Consider the following 21,609-nt stretch of genomic DNA (forward strand, 5'->3'; position numbering starts at 1 on the left):
GACTTCTTCCAGGGCCGTGCTGCTGGTACTTCCTTGGCTGGCCCTGGCTCTTTTTTGACTATATTTTCGTTAGGTTCACTTCACACTCACACATTTGCACCTTTATGATCCAGCCTGAACCCAGCATCTGTGTTTGCAAAATGTCCCAGAGAAAGCTTTTTGATTGGTACAGTCCAGACTTTCCTTAGCACCTTCCTGGTCTGTGACTTGGGTAGTAGTTTCTACTGTTTCATTTGTTGCTAAGCAAAATGGTATTTATTTATTTTCTCTGTGAATTTATAGAGAGTCTACTAGCCAGCTCTACTGAGGTTTGAGATCATCAATATGTCAAAATTATGAACCCTGACAGCTACCAGCACCTTCCAGCCTAGAAGTGTTGATTTAATTAAAAGAAAACAAGTTAGAATATGCAGGAATTCAACGGGCAGACTGACCACACGATCAGAATTGAGAAGATGAATCTGAATTACATAGAGGTGTGCATTTAATGAGAAGCATTCTTAGATTGTTATGTGCTAAGGTGGCAAGAATTTGATTTGACTGAATTCCCTTCGAATTTGAATTAAGCTACATAAAAATTTAATTCCAAAAAACAGTAGTCAAAAAGGAACTAAGTGCAGTTTACCTAACCTACTTTAAAATTAATTTGGTTTCATATTCCTAAGGGTCACCTCGTATGTCTAAAACATAAATATTATCTCCCTGACTTCTTTTGTGACATCCATGAAAATGAAATATGGCTGGTCAGTCTAACATTAATATATACTGACATGTTTGAAGCAGTATGTAATATAGGCATTCAGCATTGTTCTGAAAAATAACTCCAGCTGATGATATACAAAACAGAAGCTTAGAACAATGCAATCCCTCTGCCAAATTTGCTCTTCCAGCAGTGGTTGTTAGATGTGACTCACAAACACTGTAATTTAGAAAATGCTTTGCTTCTTGGGAGCGTGACATATCCCTAGCTAGGCCCGTTTAGGAACCAAATGGGAAAGTTGAGTTAATTCATCAATGGGAAAGGGGCATGAGCAAGCTGCTTGGTTGGTCCTGGAGCTGGCTGAAATCCACTTTAATGAGAATGGCAGTTTGATGTTTGTTTTATTGTTAGTGTCACTGAAGAGTAATTTGACACACTGCCTTAGAAAAATGCTTTCTGAGCTCAAGCTTTTGTAGGACCCCCTTTTAGCAAATGGAGGGCGGTAATTGTCTCAGCCTCCAAATCTTCTCTTCCTGTTCTTGTGAATCACCATCACAGAAAATGAAGACACTTACATCTCTTTCTCTGCTGGCTCTGCAAGAAGACTGGCTTCCTAGTGAGCAACCAACTCACCTGGATAAAGGTAAGCATGCTTCAGTATAAATCAAATGTAAGTCACATGTTACAAGAGAAAAATGAAGAGCTAGTGATGGCAAAAAACATAAGCTAGCAGGTGCCCAGAAACATTTACAAGCATTTACATTTACATTACTTATGCAATAACATCTAATGACATCCAACAACAATTTTCATTTTCAGAATAAATTCCAAATAGCATTTTGAAACTTTTTTGAAGTAAAATCCTTTCTGACTGCAGAAAATTTAACTGAAATAAATACAGTTTTGCAGGAGAGAAATAGGTTGATTTGAAACAGCTTTTACTGACAGAAGTTACTCAGAAAGTGTTTCTCAAGTGTAGCTGCTCCTGACCTTATAAAAACTTCAGCTGTTCTCTAAAACTTGAAAGCTGTGATGGTTACATGTGCAGTATTGTGTTCCTTTGACTTTTCCCCTTCCTTTAAAATGTAAACCTATGACAGATCCATCTATTTGTTTATCTTTCACAGTACAGAGCCATGCACATTTCTTGTCCTATACAAATGATTAATAATGTCGTGACTTTTTAGCCACTGACTACGAAGAAACACTTTGCTTCTTACCCTCTGCTTCATAATTTGAAGTCTCCCACCCCCATCCATGACACACAAGCCTGTCATTCTCTTTCACTGTCATTTCCTTCTATTTTATCTAAATGTTTCAGAGTTTTCCCCAGGAAATTCTTTTCTATTCATTTTTAGTGTTTTTAAGGGAGCAAACAAGATGAAAGCCTAAGGAAAAAAATGTTGTCTTTCTTGACACTGTAAATATAGCTGATGTTTCCCTTTTTGTAGCTATGTGGGATGCAATCTGAAAACTATTAAGGTCAATAGCAGTTATCGAAGCCTTCATTTTACAGCACAGCAGACACTGCTGAAACTGAGTATCTTCCTAAATAGGTTAAAAAGCAACACAAAGTCAGCGCAATGGTATTATTATTCAAGAGATTTCAGCTGATCCCTAAAGCCTGATTGCTCCTCTCCACAGCAAGATATATTAAATGTTTAACTATTTGTTAGTTATTATTAGTGGTTTTAAACCCAGGAATACAACCTGATTGCCTTCTTATGGTATAAAACAGGAATAATTCATTTGAAGTCGGGTTATTTTCATGTGTGAGGTTGCTAATTAGACTCTCGTAAAGCGGATGAGAGAGTTTCCTTTTCTCCGGCTACTTTCGTGCAATATGCAACATGCAGAAGACGAAATGTCCCTCCATGATTTTACTGGCACCAATACCCACCATGCAGATAATCCGCTGAACATTGTCTTCCATAATCCCTGTCTGATAGAGTGACTGAATAGTACAGCACGGTGAAAAAAAGGATAATCCTGTAGTAATCAGGAATTCCTTCACCTTCATTTAGGTGTTGTTAAAACATGGTAACTAACCTAACAGGTAGGAAAAATTGAGAAAGATTAATTCCCCTTGTTACCATGGAAATTACAACTTGTCTGACTGACAAAGGAATATAGATTTGTTGTATTAATAACTTCAGCAGCTGAAAAGGACACAATATTTATAGAATGGGAGAATCACAATATAACTGGGGTTTGAAGGTACCTCTGGAGGTCATCTTATCCAACTTCTTGTTCAAAATAGATCCAACTAGATCAGATGGTTCAGGACACCGACCAGCTGAGTTTTGAGTATCTCCCAAGGATGGAGACTCCACAGTCTCTCAGGGAAACCTGTTCCAGTGCAATGGAAATTTTCCAGTAAAAAGTGTTTCTTATTGCCATGTTGATTTGTGCCTATCACCTCCAGTTCTGTCACTGTGCACTTCCAGGAAGAGTCTGGCTCTGTCTTCTCTCTGTCTTCCCATGAGGCAGTCACAGATAGCACTTAAATATTCTCTGCAAAGTCAGTTTCCAACTACTCATCCCACTCTCTGTAGCATTGCAGGAGATTGTTCTCTACCAGAACTTTGGACTTTTCCTTGTTAAGCTTTCTGAGGCTCCTGCCACCCCATTTCTCCAGCCTGTTGAGAATTTCAGGTTCCTCTCAGCATGCCCTCCAGCATATCTACCATCCCCTTGCTTGGTATCATTGGCAGGCTTGCTGCAGATGAACTTTCTACCATCCAGGTCATTAACAGAGATGTTAAACAGTATGGGTCTCAGCACCTGTCCATGAGGGACACAGTGAGTAACCAGCCAACAGTTGGACTTCATACTCATGGTCGTGCAACTGCTTGAGCTCAGCAATACTGCCTATTTTCCACCTACTTGACCATCTGAGTATCTACTCCCCAGCTCACCAATGTGGGTACTAGGTTACTATGGCAAACTATGTCAAAAGCCTTGCAAAGTGTGGCACAGTCTTCTCATCACAGAGGTCAGTTGGTTTAGTGGCAGTGAGCTCTTAGCTGCTGAAGATTCTTATTGATTTATTGGTTTTTCCCTGTTTATTTTCAGCCAGTAGTTTTGATCCTTCTGTTTATACTCAGTTAAAGCTTCTGGTTTCTGTTGCCCGTTGACTTGGTACTGTTTGAAAACTCAAAGACCGTGTCAAATGAGTGAAGGGAGGAAGAGAAGCCCTTGAAGGGAGACCTGCACTGTCTTGTGGCTCCTGCTTGAGGTATAGTACAGATGCACTTTAAACAGATTTTTCAGTCAGAATGCTATTTTTCTCTACTGGCCAAGATCCCTAGCTGGCTGAAGCCTCTGGGAAGGCACTATGTGCTCTCCTCTGAAAAGAAAGAAAATTATGTGTTGTGCTTGCAGAGCCAACATGTATGATAGGAGATGTAGTTTATTCATTGCTGATAGACAACACTTTGCAAAGACACCGTTCAGAAAAGAAGTTGTTAATTTAAGCTGAAATATAAACTTTAACCACAAAGAAAACCTTTACTGATTTCAAGAAATTCCATGTTTTGGCAAAAAAAAAAAAAAAAGTATTCTTTTTCATGGAAGACAGAAAATCTTTGACGGAAAATTTCATCAAAAGTTTAGTTTTCTTCCGAAGACCATTTTAGCTAGAAAATATTTATGATCTCCCAGCTAAGGCTAGGTGTGGTGAGTCACTGGAACCTACCTGAAAATTAAGTCCTGTCGTTCAGAATTAATGATAAAACTAATGACACTTAAGTACACTTTGTAAAATGCCCTAAGTCACTCTAATAATAAAATGCCTGCTTGCGAGCCACTGTTAGAACTTCTGTTGAAATTATTCAAATGAACTTTTCGAGCACATGTTTGAGTACCCAACATGAATTATTATTATTATTACAAAACATGTAGAACAATGTGGATAGTCCATTTTTTTCCTTAGAACATTCCTATGATGAAGGAGAGCCACACAGATTTACAAATATAACAATAGTTGTGTGATGCTGGGGGGGGGCAAGTGAAATAATTGCCCTAAATCTCTGATTCATCAGACCTCAGAGCTGTTTGTCCTGTCTTCATCATTCATATGACCTAGTAAATATCTGACATGCTCTAACAAATCTCCACTGCATTCTTTCTCAGGATATTGTAGTTACTTCCTTGTACCTTGCAGTAAAAGTATTAGTATAGTAGCTCATGTATCATTATCCTTGTATTATATCAGTCCTTGCAAATATCTTCTTAGCACACATCCAAGTGGTTCCCATTTGAATTTGTGTAAACATTTTGTGCTATTCAACTAGAAGCCACTTAATTTTGCACCTGTCCCTTCCTCAGTTTAAATAATACACACATATTTCTCCTTCCTGCTATTGTTCTCCCATATAGAAAAAGTAAGAAGATCCAGAGTGTGCAATTTGTAAAGGAAATTACATTAATGTATATTGGAAAAGCACATTAATAATAAATGAGTTAGCAAGTACCCAAGTTTGCTATAGAAAAAATCCAACCCTCATTATCAAAGGCATTTTTCCATAAATTACAGGTATCTTTTCTTCTTTGCTTGTAGTCTACATCCAATTTCTATTTCACACAATGGGAATGGACTTGTTTTCTTTCTCCAGCACTGACAAAAACTGTGAAGAACAAGAGGGAAATGATTTACACATTCTGTTTATTCAAAGTCCCCATGTATGTAATTAACCATGAGGGATTATATACCACATGGGTGAGAGGAGGTTTAAGTCAATAGTGGTGGAGATATGGTGAATTGAAAGGAGCCGATATGTAGATGCAGAGAAACATTCTGAGCAACATAATTGAAATGTGGCACTAATCAAGGTTAAGTGGCTGACACAGTGAATTGCAGAGGCTCGGCATAGAGATTTTGATAAATTTAAGGACTGGGGCAACTGGTAGCTTTTAAGTTTCAATAAATAGAATTGGAAGAAGCCCATGTGCTGCTACGGTTGGGAGTGGACTAGCTAAGGGCACTCTTGTTGCACATCAGGCAAACCTGGCTGATGTGCTGCGTTACTTTAGGAGGGCTATAGCCAGCCAGTCAAGGAAATTTATTACCACACACTATTCTGTGCTGGTGAGGCTGGCTCTGCAATTTTGCCTCCAGTTCTATTCACCTCCCTTTGAGGATGTGGACAAAATAAAAGGGTCCAGAGAAGAGTTACCAACAGGCCCAGGGGCCTACGGTATATATGCTGTGAAGAAAGACTGAAGGATATACTTAACCTAAGGAGGAGAGGGCTGAGGGTTGATCTAACAGGTACCTATCACTACTTGAAGAGTATGTAGAAAGATGTCAGACCACTTTTTGGTAGTGTTAGGTGTTACAACAGAGACAGTGACCAGAAGTTGTGGCTTGGGAGGTTCAGGCTGTATGTTATGGCACTAGAAAGCATGGGCTGGCTAGCAAAAACAAGTGTAGTACTGCAAGAGGTTGCCAGAGACGTCTCTCAATCCATGGACTTTTTCAAAACTTGGCTAGAAAAAGCTGTGGCTGCTGTGACCCAGTCTGGGAAATAGTCTTACTTCAAGTAGGAAATAGGACTGAATGACCACCAGTGGCCCTTACAGCCCACATTTCTAAGCTTCTGTGAATTAAATTGATCTGAAATGTGACCACTCTAATGCCAACAATAAAACCAGACCTGGAGGAAATGTAACACAAGTATGTTAATGGCTAGCTACAAAAAGAACTGAAATAATTTGTAATGATATTTACTAATTGTTGTAAAAGATAAACAGCTAACAGCACACCTAGGAAATAGAAAAAAAAAGAGAAAAGGCAAAATTTGGGCACATAATCAGGAATACATACAGGTTTTTTTTCATGGTATAATGACAAATTTCAAGATTTGCTGTTGTAGAGGCAAGTAGAATTAGTCAGTCAATATGTCTTTGTTCTATTTACATCTTAATTGGAAAAGGATGACTATTTATCTTGCATAGCTGCTTATTTTCAGGGAAATCATCTTCCTTCCAATCACATAATCCAGAGGAATAATTTTAACAGGACAAGTTTCAAAAACTTTATTTTCAAAGTGTTGGTAGAAAGTGGTTGGAATGCTTAAGCTTTTTGTTGTGGAGTCTAAAGCATCTCTAGTTGCCACTGTAGAAAAATGCATGGGAGGACACCAGTACCAGTTCAGACAAGCTGCAGATTCCACACACCACCACTCTTAATTGTTGAGCATCTTAAATACACTTGAAAAATAATGTCTTCATTCGATGATATAAGATCTCTGAGAGAGCATAAGGAGCACCACTCCTTCGGTGATGAAATTTTCATAACTACGGTAACAGATGAAGGTCTATTTTCAGTCCTGCTGCAGAGACAAGGTGAAAGAACAGGTAACTAAGTTTCTGATTTTGCATTTAGTGAAGTTTCGGTTGTGTTCACTGTAATGTATTGGTGCACTATATGGGCATTTTTCAGCCATTGAAGGAGTTTTTCTAAATACAGTGTTGTTCGGATAATACTAGACTTCTGCCTACTGAGAGCCACAGATACCAAACTTGGGATACCAACACAAACCAGTATAACACATATTCAGAACAGAAAAGTCTGTTTTGTTTAGTAAGCATGATGGGATATTTGGTTTTTATTTAGCAATTTGATAATGTGTGTACTGTGAGTAAAGAGCAGAAAATATCTGTAGAGGTGGATGGATGAAGGTCACTGTGACCTCTGGAGCTTCTTTAAAACCATGCATAAATAACTTCAGCGTTAGTCTCTATTTCCATGACCCTCTGAAACCATTCCAAGGATGCAATCACTTTGACAGAATTATAGTTTGTGAAGTTCTTGAGAGTTAGCATCTCATGCTGAAAATTATAGGGGGCATATTTTTATTGTATCAGTGTCACATTAAGACAAATTCTAGTTCTGTGAGCAAAAGTTTTTACACAAGGAGGTATTTCCTCCATGCTTTCTGTTCCAATAGCTGATAGCTAATAGTCAAATGAAGTTGCAAAAACAGTGGTGGAGTTGAAGCAGAGCATCTTTTATGTACATGCAAGTTCAGCGTAGCCAGTACATGACTGTTCTATGTAAGAACACCAGCAAGAGCAGTACAGAATTCAGCAGGTATGCAAGATGAATCAAAAGTCATATTTACTTGCAGAGAATCCATAAGAGAATTTTTGTCCTACAGATGTTGAACACAAAACAGGTTTATGTTGAAAATACCTAAAATATGGCAAGTAGGTGGACTTAGGTAAACAGTGCTTATGCAGTCAATGACAAACTTGCAGTTGTCCTTCTAATATATCAGAGACAATAACTCTATTCTTTATTACATCCACGGTATGTAAGGTATTTATTTTATTTGTGTGTCACACACAGTAGACTCAGTAAATTTTAAGTAACTATTGCCTAGGTGAAATATTATCTCCAAGTAATAAATTAATTTCTTCTGCAGTTTATTAACAGATTTTTGTTTTGTAGAATAGCCAGCATAAATAGCACTTGCTACCTAGATCCCCAGCTGCAGAAGTTTTCTCCTATGTACATAAAGTTTCTTGAACTTGTTGCTCTATATTTCCTATATGGGATTTTGAGATACAGCTCTTTTTGCAATGCTTGAACAGTTCTTGCTTTATCTTGCTTTCATTTGCCTTCTGCTGTTGCTGATTCAGCATGATGATATCTGGATTACTGGGTCTTATTCCAGCTGTAAATGCTTTGTAACAGTCTAAGCTGATCTCACATTATTTCAGCTACCGTGCTTCGAAGTGCACGTGCAGCTCTCTGGTCCCATGAAACAGCAAAATACTGTTCTGTGTATTTGCCCAGTTTCTGTCCCTGCTGCTGAAATTTATAGCCTACAACTACAATATATAGTTTATGCACAAAAAAGTTGTTCTACGCCAGAAGAGCAGTGTCACATTTATCACTAGCAAGAGGAAGTGCACAAAGCACCAGCTGGCTTTCAGTGCAGTATGCAAGCAGAACATTTTCTTTTCTCAGCAAGCCCTTTGGCCCTACTAATTTTCAAACATCTGAATCCATCAGTAAAAATAATTGTAGTCTCACTTCAGCCTCACAAACACAACATAGGTGGGCCCAGATTTAGCAAGGCATCTTTGCCACTGTTTTGCTGTAGAAATGGTGAATTCAGAGCCTCAGTTTATTCCATAAATGTAAAGGAACAAGAAATAATAAAGGATGGCTGCAGCTACAGGCAGCAGCAGACATGAGACACAGAAAGAAAGGTCTGTCTATAACAAATGTGAAGGCCCTTGCCTCTTGTCTTACCTGGCAAGCATGAGGCACATGCTCAGTGGTAACACTGCTCTGCCAGAGAAAAAGAAAACTATGTGCATATATAAAGATCGATACAATGAGAATGGCTTCCCCGCAGGTCAGGGCATACTGAGATAACCTTGCCACTGAGGAGGCATAAATCTTATAGAAAATGTAGGGTTTATTCACTTACACAAAGAAGAAAAGTTAAATTAGACGAGGCCAAAATTAGTTTTGCACAATAAATTGCAAATCTAGTGTGGGTTTTTCTACACTTCTGAACTGAATTTGTCTCTATTACTCAAAAAGGCACTAAAAAAATGTCTGATAGTCTCAGTTTTACACCTTCATTTTTTCCCTTAAGGTCATTTAGGGAAACAGGAAGCATTCTCACTCATTATGTTTCTGCTTATTGTTTAAACAACAGCATTCTCTGAGCTGCCCTTTTAACCACATTTACAAAGTCTACAGGCTGGGTACTTGGTGTTGGAACCCAAAGGAAAATCCTCTAACAGCAGAATTAATCAGAGCTGAGCTGAAGCAAAGTGACACACAATTTACACCAGTGGAGGTCTGGCTTCTGTATTTTCTTGAGTTTCTACAGAAGCCCAGGAGCTTCACATATCTGAATGAAGCCTACTGGGATGCTGTAAGACAAAAGTAGTTCTATTCTAAGGTATGTTTTATGGAAACATTCAAACACCTTGGGTTTTATGAAATTTTCAGGTTAATTGTGCTGGAATTTAAAAAATGTAACGATTTCAGGAGCTTTGGATTTGCAAGGCATGTAGGACAATTACAAGATCACATCGCTTCCCATCATCCTCCTGCACCTCTGTTTCTGGTACAAAGAAGGGTTTTGGAAGTAAAAGACCTTGGTTAAGAACACTTACAGTGGACATGTGACTTGACTGCCAGGAGCTATTAATTAATTTCACAGCTGGTGATCACTGAGATACCATATATCTAGCAGCCAAAACTGTCAACAACACTTTTACAAAAGGCATCCAGTCTGGTGTACCTCATTTCTGGGGCACCCTACACTGTACCTTGTACCTGATTTTCTGAGCTGCCAGCCACCACAGAAAATCCATGTGAAACAGCATCTGAAAATCAGTCCCTAAATTTCCAGAGACGGGCTCTCCAAAACAGAGGCAAATATCAGAAGTTTGGCTATGAGTACATATTTGTCTAAAAAATACATGGAATAATCCTATTACATAAATGTTACTTCTTAGCCCCTCAGTCTTTCTGGCTAGCAACTCAGGAGTCAGGTTGGCTAAGTTATCTCAGGTGGTCCTAAGGAACAGATTTCAGTTCTCAAACGAGTTATCGATTATGGTCACAGCACCATACAGAGGATATATCTCTACTTGTCCTCAGAATCAGAGATGGCAGTCCCTCATACCAATCACAGGAAATCTTCTAAGTTATTGCATTGCATAAAGGAACGGATTCAATTATTCAGCATTACACTCATTTTCTATGTGTTTTCTTTTTAAAGAATATATTAATCAGAAGTATATTGGGCTATTTAATAGGATATCATGGATGTTGGAACAGCTGAGAAACGTTCTCTTCATACCTATGAACCAGCTGATTTGTTACTACCCTTCCTCATTTCTCTGGTTCTCCCTAATTCACACCAGGGATTGTGACTGCACCCAGGGTAGGAAAACAGCGCTAATTAAGTAAACCCACCCACTGATGTATGCCCCATCCCTGGAAACAATCAAGGTCAGGTTGGTCAGGGCTCTGAGCAACCTGATCTAGTTGAAGGTGTCCCTGCTCACTGCAGGGCGTTGGACTAGATGATCTATGGAGGTCCCTTTCTACCCAAACGCTTCTATGATTCTATGTTTCTATGTCGTGTTCTTCTGACACAGAGAAGCAGTTCTTGCTTCCTCTTCCACACCACTCTCTTCTAATGGATCTCCTTTCTGAATATGCAAGTTTAAAGAATGAAATACTAAGAAATCAAACAGAAGACCAGCACGATACGACTCTAACTTGCAGCTTCCAGGCTGTCTGCATAAATGTGCAGAATAACTGAATGAGCAGTCTTGCTCAAAACACCCAGTTATGGCTGACTCACTATTTATAAGACTGACCTTAAATATTTATAAGACTAAAACCACATGTGTAAATTATTCCCTGCAGCTAATAGGAACACTAAGCATTTATGCCAGCAAAATGTTATAGTAAGATGCATATTCTCATTGGCAAATTGAGCACAGTGTTACACCTCTCGCTAAATGATAGGGAAAGAAAAAGACCAAGCAGAACACAATGGGTGGGAAAAATCACACCTGGCTTTATAGGTGAGAATAGGGAAGAAGAAACATATACTGACATGTTATCTTGGGACCACAGAAAACACCTGACTGCTGAAGCTCACCTGGGGAAGAAATCAGCTTGCTTTTTGGACATCCAGATCTGAGCAAGGGAGAAGACACAGCACAGCAAGTCCTATATTGCTTATAAGCCTTATACACAACATACACCTCACGCGTGAACAATCACAGCCATACTGGGATATTGCTTGTTACTGCTGCTATTCTGCAGTACGCAAACCCTTTCTGTGATCTGGACATTTCTAGGTATGTCATCAGGATTTGGCAAGGGGTCTTTAGACAAATATCCTCGGGAAAAACATCAAATATGACAAGGCACCACACTTTTTCCATCACATTCTTCAGGGTAGCAGATTACTTTGTCTGGAAGTCCACAGCAGAGAAAGATACATGGCTACTTTAGGAAGAAACACCTTGCAGCCTCGCTAGTTCTGCCTGTACAAAGGTGTATACTGTGTAAACTTTCAGGCCTGAAAGTTGTCGTGCTGATGTTTCCATCTGTGTGGCCAGCCATAGAGAGCTGCATTAGGGCAACAGCCACCACAGGCTCTTTTCTAAAATGAAGTATATACTTTTTTTAGCATTTTGTGAGGCATTTTTCAAAGCTTTCATTTGCCAATGCTTACAAATCTTAAACCCTTCCAAAGGGTAGTAAAAGTGCAGCAGAACAGATTCTGTGGTCTGAATTTCCCCTGAAAGTACTTAACCACTAGGGCAATTTTGTAGATGTATCATCCTTTCTGCATCACAGTTCTCTTTTTCTGTCATTCTGATGTGAGAACTGATAAATCTTTAAACACAAAGAAGAAGTCTCAACAATGTCTCTGCCTTTTATTTCTCCTTTTTTTTCCTCCCTTCCCTTTACCTCTCCCCAAGTGATGGTATTATAGAGAAGGAAGATGAGAAGTTTCTCAAACTATTTTGCTGATGTTTAACCATACACTTAGAGCTTTTTTAATTAGGTAAAGTGAATTTGTGAACTGATTCCCTTTCCTGTTCTAACAAGTTATGCTGGACTCGCTAGCTCCTGTTCTGCAGCACATGGTGGCTGAAAGGAGTGCAGGACCACTCTTTCTAACAGTTAAACCAGCAAGGAAAAATCATCATTAAAATACTGCCACCCAGACCAAGGTCCATTTACTGTCGTAAAGCTAGAAGAAGTGCTACAGCACTCATAAGTAGTTATAGATGGAATAGTTACCAGGTAATTCTTACCTGGGTATTCACACTGTACTTGCTCAGCTGTTCCAAATGTTACTATTAAGTTTTCCATTCTTTTTTCTAAAATTTTCCATCAAGATTGGTGCGGCCAAGCCTCCTGCTACAAGACATTTCCTGTTCCTAAAGTAAATGTGGTAATTTCTTGCATGGTAGTTAGCCTGAATTACCTAGCACAGGCAAGACTGGAGGTGGGTAATTTTCTATTTTATTTTGATCTGGTGGTTTCTGCTGGATATGGCTGAGGTCCTAATCTCTCTCCAAGCATCTCACAAAGGTCAGTGGGACTGAGACCCCACAAACTTCCCTTAACTGCATAGAAACCGAAAGCAAGGACTGGGTCAGGACTTAGGAAATTGGACACAAAAAGCACATCTCACAATCTACCTTAAGTACAAAGCGGTGAAAAAAACTAACTTTGATGTGAACTAAAAGGACAATTTACTTTTTGGAGCAGGTGCTGGAGTGGATGCAGAGGCAGGTTGCTGCAAGCACCCATCCCCTTGGGACTCCAGGAACAAAGAGCACCAGCTCTTTCAGACAAACAACAGTCACATCTTCTGTCCAAGGGTACCGCCAGCCCAAGCAGCTAGCTCAAAGCTTTGTGTTTGACAGAAGTGAGTGCGTTTTTTTTTCATGCCTTGTTCCTGAAGCAGGCAGTGGGTATGACTTGCACATTGAGCTGTGGCTATTTGGTAAGAAAATTAGCGCAGACTGTGGGTAACATGGTTAGTCCACATCATTATCTGCTTTGATATTGTATGTGAAAAGGAGATGTCCCCTTAAATTACTCCAAAGATAGCAAGAAACAATAAGACCTTTGCTTTAATGGCCTGTTCTTACTGATATGGTAAAGCAAAGCTCATCCGAGACGTGTATTTTCTTTTATCCTGGCAAACTGTGAAGTTTCAGAAGACAAATAAAGGCTGATAGTATGTGAAATTAAAAGTCTATACACATGAGCTGTCTGTGAAAACTTTGTACCAGCATCTCAAGCCAAAATACCAGGAGGTATGTCATATGCAAACAAACCAGAAAAGCAGCAGTAATTCTGGGTATGAATGGAGAATCTAGCAATTGAGTATTTGAATCAGAGGCTGAGGACACCAGTTCTGTCTAGAACAATCCAGGTAGCAACACAATGCTGATCTCATCCCTTTCAATTTTTGATTTTACAATATGAATCAGACAAGCTGTGGAAAAGGAATAAAATGTGCTCTAGTTCCACTGTAGATGGAAGTATGTGACAGTGTTCTGGAACTCATTTCAAATCCCTCCACAAAGAATTTTGGGCATTTGATTTTAGAGATGCTTACCACAAAAAAAAAAAAAAAAAGAGTAATTTTTGACCACCTAACAGGTGCTATAAAGAACTGGTGAAAAAAAGACTATTCATGCCCATTCAGGGTGTCTACCAGGTCATTGCTGACTATTGAGTTCCCATGGCCACCTTGTTCTTACTATACCATGTCTAGCTAAATTTGGTGATTTCCAGCCTGAAGGGTGGAATTAGCCAGACTAGCTATCATCTTGCCTATTTGTACAGCTCATGATTCTCATATGATTTGGAAATTTGCACTGCTATGCTCTGGATAGCAAAGGGGCAGCAGAGTCGCCAGGTCCAAGTCCAGAACTTTCATTGAAACTCATAGCCCTGACACCCCAAGTGAGCATGGGGACCAGGCAACCCCCCAGCTGGGTGATCACTGTCCCCAGTACAGAAGAGACTAAAAAGAGAGCCTTGTCTATACAAATGTGTAGAAGCTGACTATTAAGCCAGCTACATGGTGGCATGCTGGGAGTTTGAAATCTTCATGTGCATTTATTTCTCACAGGACAGCGAAGGAATGCAAGTCAGGATAGTCAGTAGCTCGCCTGGGTGTATAACAGAACAATTCATTTTAGAATGAACCTCCAAAGGTCATCTAGTCCAAACCCCATCTCAGACCAGATCTAATCAGATCAGGTTGCTTAGTGCCATGTCCAGTTGAATCTTGAAGACCTCCAGGAATAGAGATTTTTACATCCTCTCTGGACAACCTGTTTCAGGGTTTGAACACTCTCATGATAACATTCTTTATCCTAATACCTAATTAGAATGTCCCATGTTACAACTTCTGTCCATTGCCCTCTCTCCGATCATCACGCATCTCCAAGAATAGTCTAGCTCCACCTTCTCTTTCTCCTTTGGTCAGGTTGCTGTAGACAGGGATAACGTTTTCCCTGAGCCTTCTATTCTTAAGGCTGAGCAAACCCATTTCTCTCACCCTGATCAGCTTGGTGGCAAAAAGGCAGAGTAACTCAGTCTTTTCCCTGTCACTTGCCGTTAGACCCCCTGCACCACTAATCAGCCAGCCCACACTATCCTTAACCTTTCTTTTCCTGCCAATGTACTTAGAAAAACCTTTCTTGCCATCCTTCATCTCCCTTGCTAGTTTCAACTCCAGCTAAGCTTTGCCTTTCCTGACTCTGTTTCTACATGCATGGACAACATCTTTGCATTCCTCCCGGGTAGCCTATTCCTGCTTCCAGCTTCCGTGTGCATCTTTTTTATGTTTGAGCTCTCTGTTCATCCATGAAGGCCCTTTGCCAGCTTGCTTGACTTTCTGTACATTGAGATGGATCATTCCTGTGCTCTGAGGCTGTTCTTGAAGATCAACCAAGTCTCCCAGATCCTTTCCTTCCAGGAAAGTTTCCTACAGGATCCTGCAATCAGGTCCCTGAACAAGCCAAAACATACTCTTCTGAAGTCTTGGATCTAGCTCACTCCTCTCAGGATCTTAAACTCCACAAGCCTCATTATTGGCGCGGCAAAGGTTGCCCTTGCCCTTAACGCTATCCAATGGTTGTGGCTCACTTGTGAGTTGCAAGTCCAACAGAGCACCTTCCCTCACCAGTTCATCAGTCACGTGCATCAAGAAATTATCTTCAATACATTACAGAAATCTCCTGGATTCGGTGTGCCCAGCCACATTGCCCTTCCAGCAGGGTGATTACAGCCACTGACGAGTACTAGGGTCTGTGACTAAGACTTTTTCCAGCTGCCTAAAGAATGCTTCACCTGCCCCCTCTTCTTTATCAGACGGCATGTAGCAGACACCCATTACAGCATCACCTGTGCTGGCCTGTTTTCTGATCCTCACCCACAAGCTCACTACTGACTCATTACCTGACCCCAGGCAAAGCTCCATGCATACAACTCCTTTACACAGAACTCAACTTTTCTGCCATCCCTGCCCACCTGTGTCTTTCCTGCATTGCTCCATTGCAGCACCCTAGTCATGAGAGCTATCCCACCATATCACCATGATCATAATGAGGTCTTAGCTGCGCAGCTGTGCATAGACTGTCCTTCTGCTTTTTCCTCATGCTACATGGATTTGTGTAGAGGCATTTGAGATGGGTCCTCAGTTGTGCTGCTTTTATAGGGGAAGTGTGAGAGCCTCCCATCATGCTGTCTCCCAGAAGCATCTGTTCTGCCTCTTGTGCCCTCAGTTGTCTCCAGGTTATGGTAACCTTCCTCTGCATGCCTCATGTAAAGCCCTCCTCACTAGGTCAGGAAGCATGTTGCAAAGACACCCTTACCATGCTTTGTCAGGCATATCCCATCCCAGCTCAGTAGCCCTCGCTGTGACTGTGGTCACAGAAGCCAAAGCCCTGCCTACAGCACCAGCCATGCAGCCAAGCTGTGACACCCTGGATGAGTCCACTTCTGCTTCTGCCTTTCCCTCTCTCACTGCCAAGATTGAGGAGACATCACTCACGCCCCTTGCCCTTCACCCTCATCCCCAGTGCTCTGTACCCACCCTTAACACACTCCAGGTTACTCCCAGCAGCATCACTGGTGCCCGCATGGAAGATTGGCAAAGGCTAATAGTCCAAAGGATGAAGAAGCCTGTGCAGCACCTCCACAACTTCCAGACTGGTTGTCATATTGCTGCCTTCATCTCCATAGGAGGGAGTCTCCTATAACTATCACACTGCTTTGCCCTTCACGTGGACAACAGGTTCATGTTCAGCTGGCTCTGATCCCATATGTCTGATTTGCACAGGTGGCCCCCAACCCAACTTAACTCTGATATCAGTCCTCTTGCATTTATTTTGAGTTACTGCTTGGCATAGGGACTTGGGAGCTGACCTTACCTGACAGCATACAAAGGGTTGGTAGATAGTTAGAGCACCAGTAGTTGCAAAAAACAGCATCTATGCTTGGTGAGGTGAAATCAAACTACCTTGGTATTCACTGCATGTACTACTGGAATTCTTAGGAGGTCCAGACATCTGCACAGAGCAAAGACACACCAAAAGCTCCTGAAGATCTTCAGCCAACTATCTTCAATAGCACAAGCAAAGATAGATATGGAAAAAACACTGTATTTGACATTACAAAACATGGGGACAGCACCAGTAGTAGTTTTAAGCTTTCCTAGTCCCTCTCACTGCTTAGTTTTATCAATCAGATGAAAATAAGGTGACTTAAAAAGTAGCCTGGAAGGGAAGCAGACAATCAGATATTTGCAGAGTTCAAAACACTGTTCATCAGCATGAGGAGAGAAGAAACAGAGGAGGAAGGGAGTGTATGAACAATATGTACTTTTAATAAACCTGCTAAGGAGTCAGGTAGCACAAGGATGTGTAAGGAGCCACAACCGATGTAGGTTTTAAACAAACAAATAAACCAGCCTCTGCTTATTTTGCAATAACAAATATTTAGAAGGATGCAATCTGAAACCCTGAGGAAAAAAAGAGGCAAACCCAAAGTGGAATAGCTCTAGACCTATACTCTAGGGTCTCCCTACTTTGCTGTAGTTCTGCAAAGTTCTAACAAGTCTTTGTTTCAAAAGTTACTTAAACTTCTGTAGAAGGTTCCTTAAATATGTGAAAACCCTTCTTGAGCCCTGGAAGCATTCTTAAGCTCCCCTGCAATGACCAAGCCTTTCGCCTTTCTTTTTATTCTTTTGAAGCAGAAAATTAACTTTGGAGAAACACAGAGGAAGTGATCCTTCCTTACCAGGACTCAAGATGCTTGTGGAAAGGAACTAGAAAGAGGTATTAACCCATGGAGAAAAGCAGAAGTATCTTAGCAGAGGAATATCAGTCCTTTGAAGACTGCACACAATCCAGATCCCATGTCAATGTAAAAATGAATGCTTTTACAATTCAAGTTGGAAAAGATGCCCAGCTTTCTCTTAAAGGTATAGCAATGTAAGCCTTTATAATTGTCATTAGTGTACTAAGAAGTAACATCAGCAGCCTGACTCCTCGGTCATTGGTTAGTATTTCCACAGAATACTGTGAAAACTGGGTTGTGAACATTGGCAAGGATGAGTTATTTCAATAAATCCAGTAAGTTTCAAATTTAATGTTGTAAATCTATAGGTTTGCAGTCAATGCCCATCACCAGCCATTCAAGGCTGCTGACGTGGTGACTTTCCATTTTAAGATGGCACGTTTTAAACAGAGGGCAAACTGTTCATTCTGCCCTGCCTTTATATAACTGACACTGCAGGTAAAAGTTATCCCTGGAAATTGTGTGGGTAGGAAAGCATGATCAAGAAACGCCACCTGCTGTCTCCTGGCTCACTGTTCCAAAAAGCTGCTGGGGTGCAACGATGTGCACAAAATTAATGTTTCATTTTATTGCAGGAAGAATATTTGAATATGATAAACAGCAATCCCTTCTCTGATAACAGTACCCAAAAGAGCCCTCAGACCCCCATCTGGGCTACTTACTACATAAAGCTTTAAGCAGCATTTCCTGCAGAAGTCTTATGCAGTGAAACCCAGAAAAAAAATGCAGCAACACTTTGAAATTCAAATGCCTTGTTTTTTCCAGACTGTGTACCCCCCTGCCCCCCTCCCCCCCCCAAAAAAAAAACCAAGAAAAAAAATCTATTAATTGAATTTCACAACGTCAGCTTCTCTTTAATGTCAAGGTTCACCCTTGATTAAAAATCCATATAAGCAACATATAATAATTCCACTGGCTACAATAAATATAGCGCACATCCTATTCTCTAAGGCCGTCTCCAATAAATGCTTCCTAGTACCTCAGCCCTTGACATTCCAGCCACTCTGTCCCAGCACAACCCCCAAGTATTTGCTTAACTTCAGACAAGTTTGGTTTCCTGATCTTGTGTGCTGGGAAACCAGAAGCCAAACATACCTAAATACACTAAACCAACCACATGGCTGAAGACTCCTGCACAAAAGCCGGTGGGCTCAGGATGCATTCAAATCCAAGCTTTCCCAATTAACAAGCTTCTATGCAAATAGTATGAAACATATTAGACTTCGTTTGACATCAGCTGCATAAATATTGGAAGTTGCTTTTTTCTCCTACCTTTTTTCCTAAGGGAGGATGTTACCAGTCTTCTACAACACTTCTGGAGGAACCTTCAACACTCAAATGTTTAATTGCCTGAATTTTGTGTGTGTTTCTTTGAATCTACCCTTTAATCCTTCTTGGATCCCTGCTTTCTTTTCCTACTGAAGTATTGGTAGTTATCTAAGGGCATCCCCCTTCTCTCTCAAGACAAAGAAATGGTGTTTCTTTAAAAACAAATTGTCAACTTAATAGCCAGCTGGAGTAAATCAGCCTCAGGAAGGCAAGTAGTCAAGAGAACAAAGAATGGAAAACATCAGCTATACTGACAGTTGTAATAGACGTTAATTATTACTTCAGTTGCACGTAGGATACAGCCTCAGTCAGGAACCTAATCAATTCAGGTTAAAACAAACAGACGTGCATCTCAGTCCTAGAATGGGCCAACCTCTTCCAATTAATACAAGTTCAAAAGTGCCAAATAAGGGAATTAAACTGAATTGACCTTATATACTCAATATGTAACAGGCTAAATGGGTCAAACTATTTTCTATTGCCTATAAAAATGTAGTTTTTAATATCAAACAGTTGCCCTCATAGTACCAATGAAGTAAACTGAAGAGTAGTTCACTCCTTGCCACACTGCAAGCAGCCTTTACAAATCCTGTATCACGCTTACTTGTGGAGAAAAGATTGGGAGCTACTTAAGGGTCCAAATTGTATGGAAGTGTTGAAAGAATTTCCAGCTGAGGGAAAATAAAATGGTTTTTTAACCATACTCCTGAATTATGTGTGAAATTATGTGCTTAATACTGTTACAGAACAAGTAATTAGATGTGTTCTTAGCCTAATGTATGAAGTACTTTAACCTATGCACTCATAAAAATTGTGCACACATTTCACAAAAATGTGATACAAATTTCTAATTCTTCTTCACTTATGCTTGCATGAAATTCCATCCACTGTGTAACAGTTTTGTGCATCTTAAGTATTAACAAGACCCATTGGTGATAGAAATGAGTTACCGTTTCAGAGCCTCAGAAAGAAACCTCTGATCTGCACTAGCCACATTTGCTTTGATGGCTGAAGATGTATTTCTGCCTGGACGGGCTCTCGTTTCTCCGCAGCTACTCAATGGCTTCAACAAAGTTTCATAAGGCATGCACAGATTAATTCACAGAAAGAAGCCTTTGCATTCTGACATCTGCTTGAGGCAGGGGAGAGACAACAAAAATAAAAAGAACAGAAGCCAAAGGATAAGGCAGCCCAACTTGGAGAGTACCAAGCTGGGCTCCACCTAGTCTTGTGCTCACAGGACTGCTAAGTTCTGTACCAACAGGCTCATCACTTCCTACATTGAAGTAAACCAAAAGTATGTGAGTGCCAGCCAAGGTACAGCTGTTTCCAATTACTTCTATTCCAGATGGTGAATGAGAAGAGATCTTTAGGTATAAAGGACTCATAGTTACAAACAGATTTTTATTACTAGAACCAGGCTCATTTGGCATGGAGTCATTAAAGCTGGGTCAACATGAAGCATCTTTGTACTGTTTTTATGATCACTTCCTCTACATATGAGTGAATTATGCAGATGAAATCTAATTCTAGTCTAAAAAAGTTATCATATTGGTCTAAGAAACTTGTTAGGACTTAGTTGTAGAATTGTATCAAGATCTGCTTACCCTGGGAGGCTTAGTATCAGAAAATTTGAAGGAAGAACTGTGTGGGGCCACTCACTCTGAGACTCTTCAGGAATATCCTTCCAGTGGGAAAACAACCGGTTGGTTACCAAGCCACCTCCCATAGCATTTCCATTGTCCCATCTAACATGAAAAAACATACTAATACATTGCTTCTGAATAAAAAGATATTAAAGGGAACAGAAGATGCTTGCTTTCCTCTGATCCTCTTGAGATGTACAGAATAAACAGTTAAAGCACTTCCATATTCTTCTATCTACACTCTCAGACTGCATCTCTCCTTTCAGTCAGAACATTACATTTGATGAAGCCTGAATTTTCTTCTCATGAACCACAGAAGTCAAGTCAGATATGCATACTATTTTGTTCACTTCTATCAGGATGTTTAGCATAGGAAAATCCCGATTTAAGTACCTGAGGAAAAACTTCAAACTATTCTATCACTCTGTCATGGTTTTGGCTGGGATTGAGTTAATTTTCTTCCTAGTGGCTGGTACAGTGCTGTGCTTTGGAATTCGCATAAGAATAATGTTGATAACACACTGATGGTTTAGTTGTAGCTAAGTAGTGCTCACACTAGTCAAGGACTTCTCCAGCTGCCCATGCTCTGCCTGGTGCACAAGAGGCCAAGAGGGCTGGGGGCACAGCTGGGACAGCTGATCCAAACCAGTCAAAGGGATACTCCATACGATATTCCATATCATATGATGTCATGCCCAGTGTATTAACTGGGGGAGTTGGCCGGGGGAAGCAGCGATCGCAGCTCAGAGACTGGTGGCATCGGTTGGTGGGTGGTGTTGGTAAGCGGTTGCATCACTTCTTGTTTGGTTGCGTTTCTTGCCCCTCCCCCAATGACATCTCTCTCTCATTATTTTCCTTTTCATTATATTATTATTGTTATTATTATTAGTAGTAGTATTACTGTTTTAATTATTAAACTGTTCTTATCTCAGCCCATTAATTTTCTTACTTTTGCCCTTCTGATTCTCTCCCCCATCCCAATGGGGTAGTGGAAGGGAACGAGCAGCTGTGTGGTGCTTAAGCTGCTGACTGGGGCT

The sequence above is a fragment of the Phalacrocorax carbo genome, chromosome Z (genome assembly GCF_963921805.1).
Source record: "Phalacrocorax carbo chromosome Z, bPhaCar2.1, whole genome shotgun sequence".
NCBI lineage: Eukaryota > Metazoa > Chordata > Aves > Suliformes > Phalacrocoracidae > Phalacrocorax > Phalacrocorax carbo.